The following is a 6,808-nucleotide window of genomic DNA, read 5'->3' on the forward strand; positions in this document are numbered from 1 at the left end:
AGCAATGGGGGTTTGGTCCCTGGCCTGCAGTGCCAGTCTCACCCCCGGGGGGTGTTGAGATGGTCACTGAGACTGGGTGTGGTGGCACGCGCTTGTAATCCCAGCGTTTGGGAGGCTGAAAACAGGAGGATCACTACAAGTCCGATCTGTGTAGTGAGACTCTGTAGACCCTGTACTAAATACATTAAAAAAAATGGAGCCTTGCTGGCTGAGAGTGTGACTAAGTGGTAGAGCACTTGCTTAACATGTGTGTACCCTGGATTCAATCTACAGCAGTGCCAAGAAAGAGAGAGACAGAGGACAGAAGAGAGATTCTAAATTTACCCAGACCTCATCCATCACTTATAAAGTTCTTCATTTATAAAGGGTCTTACTAAGTTTAAAATAAATAGTACTTACAAAGCAGTTAACACAGTGCTTGTAACATAGCAAACACCCAATAAATGTCATTTAATTTATTAAATAATTAAATATTAAGAATTAAATATTCTTAATGAATTACTTTTTTTTTTTTTTTTGGAACCGGGGATTAAACTCAGGCCCTTATTCTACTGAGCCATCTCGCAGCCCATGAATTACATATTGACCTTGACTTTGTTTCTCATTTCAAAGGAAGACATAGCACAACTCTTTAAATCCTAAGAAGTTTTAATTTTTTTTTTCCCTCATATCAGATGGGTAATGTGCCCACATTGTAACAAGGTTTGAGGGAAGCACATCTCATGCATAAGGCATGAACATCCAATTATCATGCTCATGAACTAAAGGGTCTAAAGTTCGTAAGTTTTTTTGTTTTTTGGTTTTTTTTTGGCTGGCTCAGGATTCCTTCAGGGCAGGTCTGGTAAGGCTTGAGGATCTTGGGATTGAACCACAGCATCTTGATCACTTTGTTTAAGCAGTCATTTAAACAACTGAGCTAATGGGCAGGGCCCCTAAAAGTTTTGAATAATGAAAGAAAATTCTTTAGAGATGACTCCTGACCTAAGATTTAATGTAGTAAGCCAGTTCCTCCTACTGTTAGATACCCTTCTGTCTGACTTTAGCCATTGCCCTTTCTTTGGGCTCTACTAGCTCCGTATGGGCAATTAAATCTACTCTTCGTGGTTTTACCTATGTCTTTTTTAGTGACTCCCAAATACATGTCTTCTATTCTCACCTCTATTCTTTTACCTTTAGACTGAGGTCCTCAGTTGTCTACGACTTGATGCACTGCCCCACAGGTGGCTCACATTCAACATGTACAAAGCAAAGTATATCTGTTCTGTCCTTTTGCTGATGCCTCACTCCCACTTTTCACCAATTTTCTTTTTACTGCTCCTATTTCACTATATGATGTCATCATCCACCCAGACTTTGAAACGCATTCTAAACTTGGTCTCCATGATTGCCTGCATCTGGAAAGCCTTCCTGATTTCAGAGTTGCGTGTGTCATTTAGTTGTAGAATTTTTTCCTAACATGCTTGAGACCCTGGATTCAGTTCTCATCATTGCAAAAGAAAAGAAAAACTCCTGATTTTACCTCCTAAATAATTCTTGAGTCTCTCCTATCAGTTTAATTTCTGCTCCTGTCTCTTGAAGGCTTCATTATCCTTTTCCTCTTATGTGACTCCTTTATGTGATTTCTCAGTGTCTAGTCCCCACATCTCCCATTACTTTTCGTATTGATTTCAAAGTTCTCTGAAGTGCATATCTATCATCATTCCCATGTATAACTATTTTCTTTATTTCTTGCAAGGTCAAAGTTGAAGGTCCTTAGCATGGCTCGTCAAGTTCTTAGTGATCTCTGTCCTCTGTTTACCTACTGGAATTCCCAGGCTTCTGCTCTCAGCTCCCACATAGTGACTGCTTCTCTGCCTTACTCTAATGAATAGTGCTGGTATTGAGCTCAAGAGTTCCCTTCTTCAGGATGTCTTCTCTATCCTTTTTCACATACTCCTGCTCAAAAACAAACCACTTGCCTTTCCCCAGTGTTTCCATTGGACCCTTGGGATACTTCTAAGCCACTGTTGTACTGAAATTCTTTCAGATTCTTTATCTATATTTTTTGCAGGTCATGAGGAAGTCTTGAATGCCCTGCAACGCATTCAGCATATTTCTGCTTCTCTCCAGAAGGTGGGAATCATAGTTATTATTGAAATTATTTATTGGTACAGAAACACCAGCAAAGTAAAAAAGTAATAAGAAAAATGCCATTTTATCCTATCAGAATAGTAAGGTTAGTCATTTTACATGGATTTTTCCCCATTATTTCCCATTCTTAATCATAGACTCTCCTTTCTGTACAGAAATGCTGGCATGTTAATGTGACTCAGCTTTCGACACTTTTTATTCCCTTTCATTATGAGTCAGGTTATAGTTTATGATTTTTTTCCATGCTGAGAACTGAACCTAGGGCATTGGACATGTTAAGTGTCGCTGTACCTCTGAACTACATCTCAGACTCTAAAATTTATTTTTATTACAGCATAGAAGAATGTATAAAAAGTATATCCTCAAAAAGGATGTTTGTTCAGTTAACAAATACTGAACTTTATCCATGCAAACTTAGCCTTTATAGTTGATTTTCATGTTGCGATGATCATGTACTCATAGCTCAAAATACAAGCCGAAAATAATGGAGGTAAAAAATTCACCATTCTGATGATGCATTCCAGAGTAGATTAATCTTCTTAATACCTTATTTTAATTATATGCCTACATCTTAACCTTCAATAGCGCTTTATTTAGTTCAAGTTCAAACTCTTCACACTACCTAACCTTTTTAACCTATTTGGAGCAGTGCTTCTACAGGTCAGTCTGTACGGTTAGATTAGTTTGCTCAGGAGGCAGATTATAGATTATTTGTCTTGCTTGAATTAGCTTTTGACTTTTCAAATCTAGTCCTAGATTTGACTTTTTTAAATTTTAGTTTCAGAATTTATTTATTTATTTATTTATTTATTTTTTATTTTTTTTTCTCCAAATCCTTCATTTAATGCCAGGTAGTGTTTCAACCCAAATACACACTGTATACATACCACGGAGAAAGGGGCCCCAAGGGCATGTGAGTCATGCATGATGCAGTAGGTGCAAACCTTGGCCCAACCCAAAAGAACAGTTAGTCCAGGGCCTGGAAGAAGGATGGTATGTTCTTTCCCCTCCTCACTTCTAGTTTCAGAATTTAGCTTTAAACAAATATATTGGTGTATAAAACAAAAGCTTTATATTATCAAATAATTATTAAATGCTCACTATGGGCTAGGGACTATACCAATAAGTAAAGTTTTGGTGGGCTGGGAATATATAGCTCAGTGCCTGCCTGGAGTGCAAGGTCCTGATTCAATTCCTAGTACAGAATAAATAAATAAATAAATGTGAAAAAGCTTTGGATTTAATGAAAATCAATGTAACCTCTGGCCTCATGGAAGTTTTAGTCTAATTTTGAAGGCAGATAAATAATTGTAATTCAAGGTTAAAAAAATGCTGGATGGAAAAGTGCCCCAGGAGGCAGCAGCAAGGACATCTAACCAAGCTCTGAAATCATGGGATTCCCAGGCCTAGGATATCTAGCTTGATGTTAGCCATCAAGAATGCGTTACCAAGAGGAGCAGCAGGTACAAAAGGCCAAGTAGGAAGACAACCTGGCGCGCTCAGTAAAGTGAAGGGGTTTCTTCAGGCTGGATCTCAGGCCCAAGGAGCTGCCTGTATTAATATAGTTGATTACAAAGGAAAGAAAGGATATTTTTTTGTTCAGGAACTTGCTTGCTCTTCTTTTCAGGAAAAGAACAGCAGCTGTTCAAATCAATTCATTATTTTCTTTCAGAAAGGTTTAGGAGGGGAAAAAAATTCCGAAGAAATAATAAACTGTTGCTGGTTCACATAGTGATACATACGCAGTTTTTTCCTACCAGTACCCAGGGCCTTCTCACTGAACTATATTTTTATTTTTTATTTTGAGACAGAGTTCTTGCTAAATTGCTGAGTGGTCTCAAGTGGGCTCAAGCTTACAGTCCTCCTGTCTCAGCTTTCTAGATAGTGTGTGTGTACCACAATGCTAGCCTTTAATTTATATAATTTTATGCATTTAAAATTCATTAGTGCCAGGGAAATAGCTCAGTAGAATAAGCGCTTGCCTGGCAAGTGGAAGGGCCTGAGTTCAATCCCTGTTTCCGCAAAAAAAAAAAAAAAAAAAAAAATCAGAACATGTTCCAAACTCAAACTTTGCCGGGGAGATAGCTCAGTGGAATAAGCGCTTGCCTGGGAAACACAAGGTCCTGAGTTCAATCCCCAGTACTGGAAAAAAAAAATTCATTAGTATATTATCATGAGATTGCTGCAGTTCCCTGGCAATCCCCTTCCCACATTCCTTGATCTCCATTGCTATTGGGGAAATATCAGATCCTTAACATAGTTGTCAAGCCTTTGGTGATTAATCTCCACCCTGCTCTGTCTCCATTTTCTGTTTCTCTCTTCATTCAGACTTATCTTTTTCTCTGTCTACCTTTAGCAAATCCTTTGTTTTTCTGCTTTTGTGCCTTGCCTTGCCTTTCCTGCCCTTCCTTCCCTTCTCCTGTAACAGTCTTCTTCCCATTCACTGTCTTAAAGCTCAGACCAAATACTTTTTCTGTCAAATTTCCATTTTTTTGCTATACTCTGTGCCACCTCCAATTTTCTATTCCAGAAGTTTTTTTTTTTTTATTTTTAATAAAATACACCTTAGTCCTCTGCAGTGCTTTTAAAAATGGAAGTTAAAACCCATTAGTGACATCAAGTAAGTTTAGTGAGTTGTAGCCAGCATTGAAAAGCTGAGAATAAAATAAACCTAATAGAAAATATGAAAACGTGTTATACATAAAAAGGGATGATATTATTTCATGGTACTTTTGTTGCATTACTGTATAAAGTGTGTTTTTTACTGTGAGTCTAGTTCAAAAATTTGAAAGACACTGGTTGACAGTCTATGGATTAGCTCCTGAGATAATTTGTTACTTGCGGACAGGGGCTTATCACTGAGGCTATCTACTTCATATAAAATTGTCTTAGCTACTTTTTTTTATTGCTAAGACAAAATATCCGACCCCCACAAGGTCGAGGGTTTATTTGGGTTCACAGTTTGTAGAGGTTTTAGTTAATAGTCAGCTAGTTCCAAGACAGGGCAGCATGATAGGAGAAGCAGTCCATGGCAGTATAGGCAGAAAGCAGTGAAGCAGCAAGCAGCAGCAGTCCTCCCTTTATATTCCACCCAGGCTGCAAGCCTATTGATTGGTGTCAGCAACACTCAGGCTGAAATGTTCATTATCCACATCCAGAACAAGGTTAAACCAATGTATTTATCATTCCCCTCTAATTCCATTATGAGACCTGTCTATCTCCAAAAAGCCCTACGTATTAGTATATGAGGCTTTGAAGGAGACATACAGACTGGAGCCATTGCAAGAATCTAGGATGCTACTTTAATCATCCTGTCGATACTCTTTGAAAGTCTGCCTACGTTTTTTTAAATTATTATTTATTTATTTATTTATTTTGGTGCTAGAGATTGAACTCAGGACCTTGCCTGCCAGGCAGGTGCTTAAGCTGCTGAGCTGTCTCCCCAGTTCCCTAAGTCTTTCTAAGTGCTGTGTTTCAGGCATTCATGTCTCACAGCTTGGATGCTTTCAGTTCTATTTTTCTACCTGAGAAAATATTCATCTGTTCATTTTTATTCTAGTTTTTTTTCCATGTTTGTTGTTGCTATTGTTAAGAGGTATTGGAGATTAAATTCAGGTTCTCACATATATTAGAGTGTTCTACCACTGAACTACACTGTTAGCCCTTGTTAAATTTTGTTTTGAGGTAGGCCTGGAACTTGTATTCCTCCTGCCTTGGTCTTCTAAGTAGCTGAAATTACAGGTGTGTACACCACTCCAGGTGCAAATTTTTTGTTTTTTCTTTTTTCTTTTTATGGTTTTCACAAATATTGTGTATTTTAATTAAGCTAGTACACATAGTGCCCATTTGAAACCTACATCCCAGGCCAAAAAGTATAAATAAAATTAAAAATAGTCTTCTGTTGTATACACATATACATGAGTAACTTTATCAATTGCTAATGGATATCTGTTCTGGTTCCTTATGTTAGAGATTTTTTTCAAGTAACTGGTATTTACTTAAAGCTGAGTATCTATACACACACACACACACACACACACACACACACACGCACACACACACACACACGCCCAGAGTGAGATACTGAAAGAACACATTCAAAACTAAGTAAATATATTGTGTATCTATTGTATATACTTTGTCTTAGTCACTTCTGCAGTGCTGCAACCAAATACCTGAGATGGAGTAGTTTATAAAGAACAGTTTTAGAACCTGAGAAGTCCAAGATCAAGGCACTGGTGACTTTGGTGTCTGGGAAGGGCCTAGACTGTATTTCCAAGACGGAAGCCTTGACTACTGTGTTCCCTAGAGTGAAAATTACTGTTCTTCACATGGCAAAAGAGCAGTTTTTGAGTCCACTTCTGCAAGTCCTTTTTATTGCAGCCTTAAGCCATTCATGAGGTCAGAGCCGTAAGAACAAAGCACCTCCCAACTGAACATCTTCCATTTATTGCATTAGGAATTGTTTCAACATGTGTTTGGTTTTTTTTTTTTTTTTTTTAATGTATTTAGTACAAGGTCTACAGGGTCTCACTAGACAGATCGGACTCATAGTGATCCTCCTGGTTTTTAGCCTCCCAAGCACTGGGATTGCTCAACATGTGTTCTGAAGGATTTGTGACTATTCAAGCCATAGCAGACTCATTAAGGGTGGACTGACCTCCCTACCTACCTACCT

The 6,808-nt window shown here is 38.1% G+C and overlaps 1 non-coding gene across 1 annotated transcript; it reads right to left on the bottom strand.

Moving 5' to 3' along the window:
* Positions 1-668: 668 nt before the first annotated feature.
* Positions 669-770, bottom strand: LOC111818451. The gene has a single exon (XR_002822432.1). It is a non-coding gene; the product is annotated as a small nucleolar RNA U13 (small nucleolar RNA).
* Between the last annotated feature and the right edge of the window lie 6,038 nt (positions 771-6,808).

This window comes from Octodon degus, unplaced genomic scaffold, assembly GCF_000260255.1.
Source record: "Octodon degus isolate 3935 unplaced genomic scaffold, OctDeg1.0 scaffold00091, whole genome shotgun sequence".
Lineage (NCBI taxonomy): Eukaryota > Metazoa > Chordata > Mammalia > Rodentia > Octodontidae > Octodon > Octodon degus.